The 11,597-nt window shown below is 36.3% G+C and overlaps 1 long non-coding RNA gene across 2 annotated transcripts; it reads right to left on the bottom strand.

The window, feature by feature from the left end:
- Window positions 1-5,622: 5,622 nt before the first annotated feature.
- Window positions 5,623-8,654, bottom strand: LOC116785982. Of its 2 annotated transcripts, none has more exons than XR_004356782.1 (3): window positions 8,316-8,654; window positions 7,475-7,557; window positions 5,623-5,730 (listed from the first exon to the last, which is right to left on the bottom strand). It is a non-coding gene; the product is annotated as an uncharacterized LOC116785982 (long non-coding RNA). The 2 variants fall into 2 exon arrangements; XR_004356783.1 differs by lacking the exon at window positions 5,623-5,730 and adding an exon at window positions 6,485-6,532.
- Between the last annotated feature and the right edge of the window lie 2,943 nt (window positions 8,655-11,597).

Below are 11,597 nucleotides of genomic sequence, written 5' to 3'. Positions count from 1 at the left end.
TTATTGATTCACACTATCGCAGCATCAATGCAAATTCCACAATCACAGATCCTTGCAGATAGAAAGAAATTAATCTCTGTGACAGTCATGACTATTACAGTTACTGACAATTTCAAGAATGCCTGGTAGAGCCACAGAATTTTGATCTTGCATGAGATCCTCTTGAGAGGAGTGGTGCTTTTTTTGTGATTATGGGTAATGCTGAGAAGCAAGTGCACCTTAGTAGCTAATGCTTATTTATTCCTAGTAAAAAAATAATTACTTTCACTATGTTTTTTATTCTGTAGGTAAGCATTACCTACTTTCAAAGCTATTCATATGTTTTGTGATCTGCCACATATAACTTTAGAGGTGAAATAAATAAAGTGGCAAACTGGACCACCTAAAGTTTTTATGCAATCACGTTGTCTCACATTGTATTTTATTTGTAAATGGAAATGTTTTTACACAGTGATTACTCTTTGTGAGTGATTTCAGCAGAAAAAAATAGGTATTGTGTTGATACAACTCCACTGAAGCATGAGGTGATTTGAGACTTTTGAAGACGCAACTGGGAGACTGCCTTTAAATTCACATGAGTACAGTCCAATGTAGCCTTCAGACTGAAGAATATTGCAAGTATTATACATAGCCCACAGGACACAGTAAACTTGCATCTTTTAACTGCCTACTGAATCCTGACCATATATAATTCATTCATTACTGAGTTGCAAAAAAACATTTTTATATACAAATATTAAGAGCAATTATACAGAATTACAACAACCAGGAGATAGTGTTGACATCCACTTCATTGTGTCACAGTGCCTTAATACTGCTTTAAATGCAGTCTGATTCAGATTTTATTTACACTATCTAATGGCTCTCTCATTCTAGTACGACTTTGAATTCCTGATACATTTTCATACCATTTTGAAATTACCTTTTCAGAAGCTGAATAAATAGGTGTAACCACCCCTACTAGACTGGAGGGGGAATAATCACAACTAGCTCCACACTCCCACTACTCAAAAAACTGTGCATTTCTCAAATTCATGGGGTGCTATATTTGATGAGAAAATGGAAGCAGTGACTGCTGATATATGTTCTACCACTTTATTAAAGTTCTCAATAGAAAACAATATATTTGGGCTTTTAGGGAGCAGGAAGCAGCCAAAAATAAATAGACAGGGATACGCAAGAAGGGCCTCCCTCCTTTGCCTCCCCTGTCCCCTAGTACCTGGCTAAACCAGTCCAGTTATAATCTCCAGTAAGTCAGCACAGCTCAGGCCTATGCTAATACATGACCAAATAACTTAACCACAGGGCTGAGCTGCATTCCAGGGTAAATTTCTCTGCTGTGGGAAATGCTACCTTTCAATTAAGAGGCTGCAGTGCTCACTGGAGCAAGGACTAGAGTCTGCACATGAATCAACCTTTTGTTTCTTCCCTCTCCTTTCTTTTTGTTCCAGTGACTATTTCATTACTTTCTGGTAGGGAAATTAATTAAATACCTTCAGCTGAAGAAATTTAGAGCAAGAGAGATATGTCCCTGACTGTCTGGTAACATTGCAATTAGGGCACTCTGCTGAGATGGAAAATACTTTCATCAAAATGCAATCAGATATGGAAGAGACATTTACTGAGTCCCAGCTGAGCACCCTGTCAGTTCTGCAGCTGTGCTCCATGGCAGGAGTGGACACTTCTCTGTGGTTTTTTTGCAAGGGATTCAGATTGCTTTGAGCTCGTTTGCAAGATCCTACCCTGGAGGTCTAATCTCTGAATCCCACTGTCATTGAGATGCATCATAGACAAAGGGCAGCTTTAGTGTAGGCATTGCTGTTCATCCTGAGCAGCAGAAATGCCAGCATTTCAGAGCTTTGTTGGGTGTTTCGATGCTATAACTTCCAGCAACTTCATCGGGTGTGTGCCAGTGCACCTTTCTGAGCTAGAGAAGGAGCTGCAATAACGTTCTCTTCCACAGTACACTGTAATGTGCTGGGGATCATCCTCCTCCCCACACAGAGGAGCAACTAAATGTGGTCTCTGAGATTCCAAGGTTTACTATATAACATACTGCTGTTGACTGCCATTTCCTATTTCATGCAGGAAGTTATATGGCTGAAAGACAAGACAACATGTCCAGGTTCAGTGGGAAATCTTACACTTTGCTTTACCATTAGATTTGCCCTTACCTATCTATTTTGGGGAAAAGGATTTATTCTGTGCCACAATAGCACACCAGGCAGGAACATATATGTGTGATCTGAAATTCAGATAAAACTCTTCTGCCAGAGAATTCAAAAGAGTTTCTGTTCAGTCTGTATCAAACAGATTTATCAAGTATTTTATTATTTTTTTAAAGGGAAGGAAAGAAAAATTAGGTCAGAAACTATGACACCTAGTCAGAACAATCAGGAGATTCACTGCAAAATGCATCTGTGAAAAGCATAAGCAAATCATGGCCTGGGGAGTAGAAATAAGACATCTGTTTAATGTACTGGTGACCCGACAGTTCGTAGATCTTCCATTTTCCTTGATGTTTAGCAGTTTATATTTTAAAAAATCTGAAAAAAAATGCATGAAAACTTTCTGGAAAGGACTAGCTCATAAGATTGCTTATTCAGTTTCTCTCTTAAGTATTCTTTCCACGTCAGTGTGTTTTCATGCTTGTCAGTATGTGACTATCTGAAGGGCTCCTGCAATGCTGAAAGTGACAAACATACATCTCCATAACCAAATCTCACTGCTGGTTGGAATATAGCATTCTTTTCCCTTTCTGTCATTTTTGTGCTCTATGCCTTAGCAAGACCTCAGCTCCCTGTTGTTGCAGTCCAAAATTTGGATACCAACAGAAAAAGAACTGCTAGGATTAAACAGGAAACCTTGGGTCACAGGGGCTGGGGAAAAACCCACCATCTAAAAGGCCAGACAAGATCCATTGACCTGCCTCCCCCACCAGGATGTGGAGAGACTTTACACGATGCTATCAGATATACCATTGTTTTTTCCCCTTCCTGTGCAATCCTTATTTCGGGAAAAGCTGACCACTCTTCCCCAGTATAATCTTGCTTACTGGAAATATCAAATCCTTTTTCCCCCAAATGTAAATACTGGATACAAGAAATGTAAATCCCTTTTTTCCCTTATGCCAACCCTGCTACTGGAAATACTAATAGATTGTGGAATCCCCTATTTGGCATCCTGCCTCTTTATTAGCATGTTAAGCCCCCAAGACCCTTAAATAGTGGTTCATGTGTTCAGTAAGGTATTCCAGTTTTTACCCCTGAACTGGGATGGTTTTAGCGTTATTGGACCCTTACACTCTGTACCAAGGGGCTTGCAAGGAGTTTCACATGAACTTACATCATTCAAATGCAATGGTAGTGGGCCAACAGTTAACCATTTAGATTATATACAAATCAATTATAATTTTTTATAGATATTTTTCCAGATATTGTTCTATAGATGTTCTCAACCAGAGTTTGACAGCATTCGGCCACATAATGGAGACCTGCATCAACATAAGAAGTAAATAAGAAGCAAGCTGGTCAACTGTGATGGTTTTCTAATCTGTCCTTTATACCTGAAAAGAGGGCATCTTTCTTGGAGGCTGTAAAGCCCCCTACAAAAGGAAATCTGTTAATTGTTGTCAGGAACCTGTGATATCTGCTGCAAGTTTTTATTTTTCTACTTTAGTCCTCTTTTCTTTAACTACTTTATGTGGTTTAGTTTGTTATTCTTTTATATAATATTCCTTTTTTTTCTTTATGAGAATTGTTACAAAATTTCACATAAACTTACAAAAAGTAGAACAGAACTTTCCATTGTAGAACTTTTTATATTGTTTTATTTGATCTGTTTTAATTAATTTAATCAATTAACTTCATTATTGACCTGCAGATGATTTTTTTTTTTACTTTACAGACAAAACAACAGCTCCAAACTTTTCCAAGCCTAAATTGCCCACTGAATCCAGTCCAGGATAGGTGAGGAATTAGACAGTGATGAAGAACATTAAATACTATTTGAAGATCAAGAAAAGCAAGGTATAGTCAAAGGCAAAAACATTGTTTCCAACATTTTTCAAATGCTGGTATCTCCCAAACAAGATCACAATGAAAAAGGAGGACAAAGAGGATAATCAGTTATATAATTCCTAAATATCCTATGCAGGTGTTGCACATTTGCATTTAACTATGTTAAATATCTTTAAATGCATGCAGTTACCATCACCTTATAGGTATAAAAGTTCAATATATTAGAACTCTTTGAAAGAGGTAAACCCCAGATTTTGCTAGTGGGAAAAACATGTGTAGGCTCATGATGCTGCATACAATAAACTGAGAATTTAGACACGGTGATATTTGAAATAAAAAATAATTTTAGAAATATTTGTTTTACTTCTATGAGATTCTAATATTCATAGCCTTTTTTGTCTCCTCCTTCATAGGGACTATATGTCTAGACATCAACATGCCAAGAATTAACACATACTAGGATTGATAATTTGACTAGTTAATATTAGTGCAGTGGGAAGCGCATTAATATAGTAGTTAATAGCCTTTAAGGAAAAGTACTAGACCATTAATCTCTTAAATAATTCACTCTAATCTACTCTATACTTATCAATAGTTAGGACTAATTGTTCCATGTTAACAGTTCTTACTGAAAACCATATCTTTGTTTGAGTGAGGAAAATTTTCCTAAGAGTTCAATTCTTCATTATTTTTTTCCAAGAATTTCAATAATATTTTCTTTTCCTATGTTTTAGAGGTGTTTCAAAATCATTGTGAACACATCTAAATGCAAAGTACTCACAATACATTATTTCACAGAACAGGGCCACCCTTAATGCATGAAGTGTCAGTTTGATAAATAATCTGGAGTGATTCAGGTCTTTTTCAAATTGCTATCTTAATCTTTGGTCAGACCAAAGCATTATAGTATTCTAGTAAATCTTCTGATAGTCTTTTATAATATATGTCTGATTCAGAGCAAATCTTGTTTTCTTTGATTTCCATTTTTAGGAAGACCAACTGATGCTTAAGACAATCAAGGATTAAGAAGATGCAAGTTAAAAAAGTGAAAAAATACTCCTGTGAAAGATGAATTCCAATACCATCTGCTCTTCAAGCGCTTTTAGACTAGAGAAGTTAAGTAGTGCTGGCAGTCTGCCCTGAAAGTGATCACATGAAAACTATGAATAAACAGGTTGCTGACATGATTGGGTAGCAGGCCCAAAAGAAAGAGTTAATGGAACTTTCTACTATGTTGCACTTGTATAACTTGTATAAAAATTTGTATACACATGTTATAAAAGAAAAATATTTCTAGTACAGTATTATTACTCTGTGTTTCTCTTGTTCAGGGGAACTTGTGACCACACTAAGAACTGGTTTATGATTCGCTTCCTTTAGGTTCCCTGCTTCGAGTTCCTAATTACTTTCAGAAAATGCATTTAGGACAGACTTCCTGTTTAGAAGCACCAAGCACAATTCTACAACATGAATTAAACATTAATAGTATAATCTTTTTTAATACCTGTTCATACTGAGAAAAAAAAATCAAATCAAAACACATGCTTTCAGTCAGAAAAATTATTTCTTGTCCATGGCTCTGAAGTACTTTATTAGAAAATCCCTCTGTTATACGACATACAGGACAAGAAGCAGCCCTGTTCTGCAATCTGGTTTAGCTTGAAAACAGTGATTCTCTGGGTGGGGAGATGTAGCAGGACGTGTAGGCTTCCTGTCCAGAGCCATACAAAGGGGTGTCAGATCATTTCTGCCATCCTTCCACTCAGTGTTCTTTTATATCTCACATTCCTTAACAGAGTTCTTTAGAACAACTGAGGGTATCCTTGCTAACTATTCAAAGGGAAAAAAGTTCCTGTATGTGTTAAGTCCTAACTCTCAGAGCTAGTCCACATTAGCAAATAAAGTTCTAGGTGTTAATTACAAATCACATGCAATGAAATCGAGTCAGTAGTCAGACCACTAAATCCCCTGGAATATTAATATGTTAGTACAGGATATTTGCAATTCTTTTGCTGCAGTTGTTTTGGTTTTCTTTTTTCTGTGTCATTAAACAATAACATTTGAAAAAATTTTTTTAGTATCTGAAAAATATCCCATTTTATGATTTCTCTTACCATTTCTGCACACACAGACCTAAACTCCCAGGGGACTCCATGAAAGCTTATTTCCATTAACTCAGAAACACAGCAGCAAAATGTAATTTTTTTATTTTATGTTTAAAATGGTACTGATATACTAAAAGAAAAATGACAAGGTAATTACTGTGTGGGAGACAGCCTTCTGTAGCTATGTGGATTTTTTTTCAATTCTTCAATGTCAAAGACTGTGTGTCATTGCTAGATCTACTGATGTGCATTTGAATACTTCAGGAGGAATATTGTGTGTTAGCTCAGTTTCAAAGACTTTGCTGAATAGGTACTTCCCCTGCCCACACCCCCACTGGGAACAGTATTAAATTGTGTAATATATAGATGATCGTTTGTTTTATTTATAGAAATGTCATCCTCATCCACCTAAAGAAGAAATAAAAACAGTTCCATTATTTCAGATGAAAACTTCATGCTAGAATACCAGAAAACAGATAAAATACAGTGTATTTATAAAAAAGGGGAAATGCAAAACAAACAAGCAAACAAAAAATAAAGAAGCAAAACGCTAAGTAGGGCATATAGGAGACAAATGGAGATGAAACTGGTTTGGTTGATTCCTAATGTGGTATTCTGAAAGCTGAAAGAAACATGATAGTGAAGGGAGACCCATGGTAACCTCAGAGGTAATTTCTTGAAAAGATGCAAATGTCTGAAAGAAGAAATGGATTAAAAATGTGTCAAGAACCAGTTGATAGCTTAAAAAAAAGATGGGTCAATCACTGCCTGTCAGAAAAGAGCAGGGTTTAAGAATGTAGTTCCTTAACAAAAAATACCAAAAGAAAATCAACAAAGTACACAAAAGAGAGGCTACTTCTAAATTAAAGTATGTTTTTGTGAGATCGCAAAATTAGAAAATAGAGATGGAAGGCACCTTAAGATTCTGCCTAAGCTATTTCTCCATCAAAAGATATGATCCACTACATCAAAACTGTTCCTGAGAGATAGTTTTTTAATCTCCTTTTAAAAATGTCTGAGAATCCTAAAGTCTAAGAAAAGCGTTCTTGGAAAATAGATGAAAATTCTGTGCCATTTACAATACAGTCTCCTTAACAATATCCCAGTCAACTACAAAATCTGTTACCAGAGGTAAGGTTCAAATTTGAGAAGGACTAAGGGAAACATACCAATGTGCTTTTAACAATAACTTTTCCTAGTCTGATTTATTATTTCTTTTCCTTTAAGCTTTTTATGTTAAATACAATTACATTGTAAGTACATGTGTTTTTTTCTTAGAAGTAGTACAGCACAAATAATGCTTCTAATAGAGATATTTTACTATTTATTTTTTAAAATATATTGACATACCTGAATTCCACTCAAAGATGATTATCCTTACTACAAGATCACTTGAACTCCTTTAGTTTATTGGGGATGATATTGACTTGCCACTGTTATCAGACTGAAGCAGGAAGAAAAAGGGAGAGTTACTACTTGTTTTCAGTGGAAACTATGCATTTTCCCAATCAATCAACATTTCAGCTCATTTCCCCTAGAAATTAATCCTAAGACTCAAACAAACCAATCAAAATGAAGAATTTTTCAAGTTAAAATCTCTCAGATATCTAGCTCAAACAGCTTAACTCTGTTGTTTATTTCCGATTTCAATCTTATGCCCCAACAGTCTAACAAAAGAAAGGACAAAACACATATGTCTTGGAGAAGCACTTGTTTGTAATTTACTGATGCTACCCTGATTTATTGATATAGAAACTTAATAAGTGAATATACTCTTTTTAAATGAACACTGGGGCATTTGGTCTCCTGCCTTTAAATAAGTAGACACCAAACAGCCAATTCCTCACTCCCATGTTCAAATCATGAATTTGTGGAGAAACTTAGAACTTTCTTGAATTCAACTGACGACATATTTGGGTTTTATATGAGGAAAGAATTTCACAGAGTGGAAAAACTAGATTGTAGTTTTTGAAAGTGAAAGATCAAGTAATAAAATAGTGGAGACTAGAATAAAGTGAAATAGAAAGCAATTTATGAGAAAAAGACAGAGATATAATAAATAATATCAGTTGGGTGACAAACTAGAAGGCTAATGAAAAAAAACCAACAGAAACTAAAAGCAGCAGGAGATATAAGAACTGGAAATTCACTAGTATATGGTTAGGCACAACAGATGAAAAAATCAGTGTACCTGGGGGAAAGATGACAAAAAACCCACAGTCATTTGCTGCGTACATCTCAAAATCTTTGGCACAGAAAGGTGTTCTGTTAATTATGTGATCTATATTTACTAAGGTAATTGAAATAGCAGAGCCTAAAGGAAGAACTGCCCTGGTGATGTGCAGGTTGCTTGTTGATACCTTGCAGTTGTTTCTCCCAACGTGTGGTGTTGGGGAATAGGCTCTGCAGAGTGCTCTTAACATGGAAGGTCAGCAGAAAACCCTGCATTACAACTTTTTTTTTCCAATTTGAAAATATTAATGTTACAAAATGCCCCCCCATCATTTCAGTACTGAGCTGATTAATAAAGTTTCACCTTCCTGCCAAAGGCATCAAAGCTACAGATCAACTTGGAGATAATAGGCTGCATGGAAGGAGAAGGAATCAGTCTCTGTGACATTTGAAGCTTTTTTCCTGTGTTCTCCAGTGGAATACTAACATTAGTCAGGGTGAGAACACAGAAGGCCCTAAGGACAGCATGGAGATGATGGGAAGATAGAACCTCCTCATAGATCCTCTTCCCAGGATACAGAGAAGCCATCTGGACAGTTGCTTTGCTAGTCTTTATTCAGGGAGGGTATATGCACCTCAAGCTCTGAATAACTATGAGGGTTTACTGATTACAGAACATTTTCTGAGAATAAACACTGTATGTAGAATAACATAGCGATTAATACAAACACAACTGGGAATATGGACTCAGTTGGGCATGGGAAGTCATGGTTTTCAAATGGCTTGCTGATTTTGTAATAGCTGAATTGAAAGTCCAGCTGCGTGATATGCAACTATTGAGCGTTATAGTTATTTGAAAGTTATTTGAATACACCGAGCATAAAAAGAACATGCAAATGAGCTATTTTTTCAGCATTACATTTTGATGTCTCATATACTGGCAGCCTTCACGAGGATTAATATGATATGTCTTTCAGAATAGTAAATACTGTTTGCTATGTGGATCAGAGAAGAAGACCCCCATGAATAAAAAGATCGTGCTTTGCACAGAAGGATGTGTAAGAACTGTGATAGCTCCTTTGCATCGTGAAAGATAAAACGATACAATTTTACTTGGGAAATAATTGAACAGTGTAGGAAGAATAATCTCCAGTTTAAATATTATTTACTCCCAACTTTTAAACACTGAATTACTGTAGGAACCAAAAAGAAACTTGACTAAATTGCCTTATCTTTTAGATAACCATAGGAAGCAAAATCCAGTGATGACTGAAATGATCAAGTATAACTATATATACATAGGGAAAAAGGAATGTTTTGAGTGGTTTTTTTAAAGTAGCTTTTGGTGATTTGTTTTGATTAGAAATGGTAATTTAAGCAACCTTAGACAGCACTCTGAACATAGTAGCATAGTTACTAACTCCTTCAAATCCCGCATTTCAGTCAGAAAGAGGATAGTCACCTGTGAGGAGTTACAGCAAAGAAAGCTTTATCTTCTTTCCTCACCCTTCTTTCCTCATTCTCCTAAGTAGACTGGTTTCAATGATTTGTCTCTGTTCACACCGTTGCTGTGAGGGGTGAATTCCGTGTACACTTTAAATAAGAGAAGACATTGCATGTTCCCTAGCAAACTGCTGCCTTTAAAGTTCTGTTTTCCCTAATGGAGAACGATCAGCAGTGAGAGCTGAGAACAACTTCCTTTTAGCATTAGCTAAAGTAATGAAAAATTGTCATTCTTTACTCAATGGCATGATGTTTCTGTAAATTTCAAAGAAAATTAGAATGACAGCATAGTAAGTAATTGCTGAGCTTATGACTGCTTTGAAATATCATTGACAAGTGTTTTATTTCTACAAAGAGCTGTTAAAGTGTTACTCTAATATATTTTTGAATATTTGAAAAAGGCAGGAGTAGTTATTTGCCATTATTTCAAATGTATTGTTCAGTACATATAATTTTTATCTCATATCTATGGAAATAGAGTAGCATCTTATATAAACTGCCTTCTGCTATGTTTTTGTTTGCTGAAAAAGGTATGCTGACAGGTTTTGAAGCTAAATTGGGAAATCAAACCAGTAGTTTCCTTCATATATTACCCTTATATTTATTTTCATTATTAATAATGTACATGTTATACATATATTCTATTTTCTTTTGGAATTATACTTTAAAATTGAGATACTATAATTTAGAAGAATGTAGAAAATAAATTGGCAGAAGTTTCATTTAAACAGATAAGGTTGGTAATAATAATCAGATTTTTTTATAATGTACTGGTAATGCAGAAGTATCAGTTCTTTTTGTAGAATTCTAAGTTTTCCACAGCTTTGTTTTGAACTGTTGTGAACTTTCATTCTAAACTTTGAAACTTCAGGCCAGACCTCACTCCACACTTTCCAGTAACATAGATAACATTGAAGATTGCCATAGAGTGGGTATGGCTGTAATGGATTTTTTTTTCTTCATGGTGGCTTGTATGCTACTGTGTTTTGAATTTGTGACTTAAGCAGTATTGATAAAAATACAATTTTTAGGCTACTGGCGAGCAGTGCTTGCACAGCATCAAGGCCTTTTCTTTTTCTCACTCTACCTTCCTCTACGGTAGTAGGCTGGGAGAGAGAAAGAAGCTGGGAGGAGAGCTGACCCAGGCTGGCCAAAGGGATGTGTCATACAACATTGTGCTCAGCCATAAACAAAAAACAGGAGGAAGGGGGATGATTTGTGGTTATGGCTTTCACCTTCCCAAGTAAACCACAGAATCACAGAATATGCTGAGTTGGAAGGGACCCACAAGGATCATCAAGTCCAACTTCTGACCCTGCACAGAACCATCCCCAAAGTCTCACCATATGCCCAAGAGTATCATCCAAATACTTCTTGAACTCTGTCAGGCTTGGTGCTGTAACCACTTCCCTGTGGAGCCTGTTCCAGTGCCCAACCACCCTCTCTGGGTGATGAACTTTTTTCTAACATCCAACCTAAACCTCCCCTGACACACCTGTTCCCTCAGGTGCTGTCACTGGTAACCACAGAGAAGTGATCTCTTCCCCTCACAAGGAAGTTGTAGACTGCAGTCTTCTCTTCTCCAAGCTGAACAGATCAAGTGACCTCAGCTGCTCCTCTTGCAGCTTCCTGTTACAAGTACCCTTCCTTTCCTGTTAACAGAGAAGATCTTGTTGTTGGGTACAGGTGGTCCCACTACTCCCAGAAAGACCTTCTCCTACCTCATCAGTTGTCTGGCCTTCTAGTTCCAGAAGTTAACGATTGTCCAGCCTTCTACTTGTTGTAGAAGGCGCCATCC

The sequence above is a fragment of the Chiroxiphia lanceolata genome, chromosome 4 (assembly GCF_009829145.1).
Source record: "Chiroxiphia lanceolata isolate bChiLan1 chromosome 4, bChiLan1.pri, whole genome shotgun sequence".
Lineage (NCBI taxonomy): Eukaryota > Metazoa > Chordata > Aves > Passeriformes > Pipridae > Chiroxiphia > Chiroxiphia lanceolata.
Note: the sequence above shows the minus strand (reverse complement) of the source record. Positions and strands in the feature narration are given on the sequence as shown.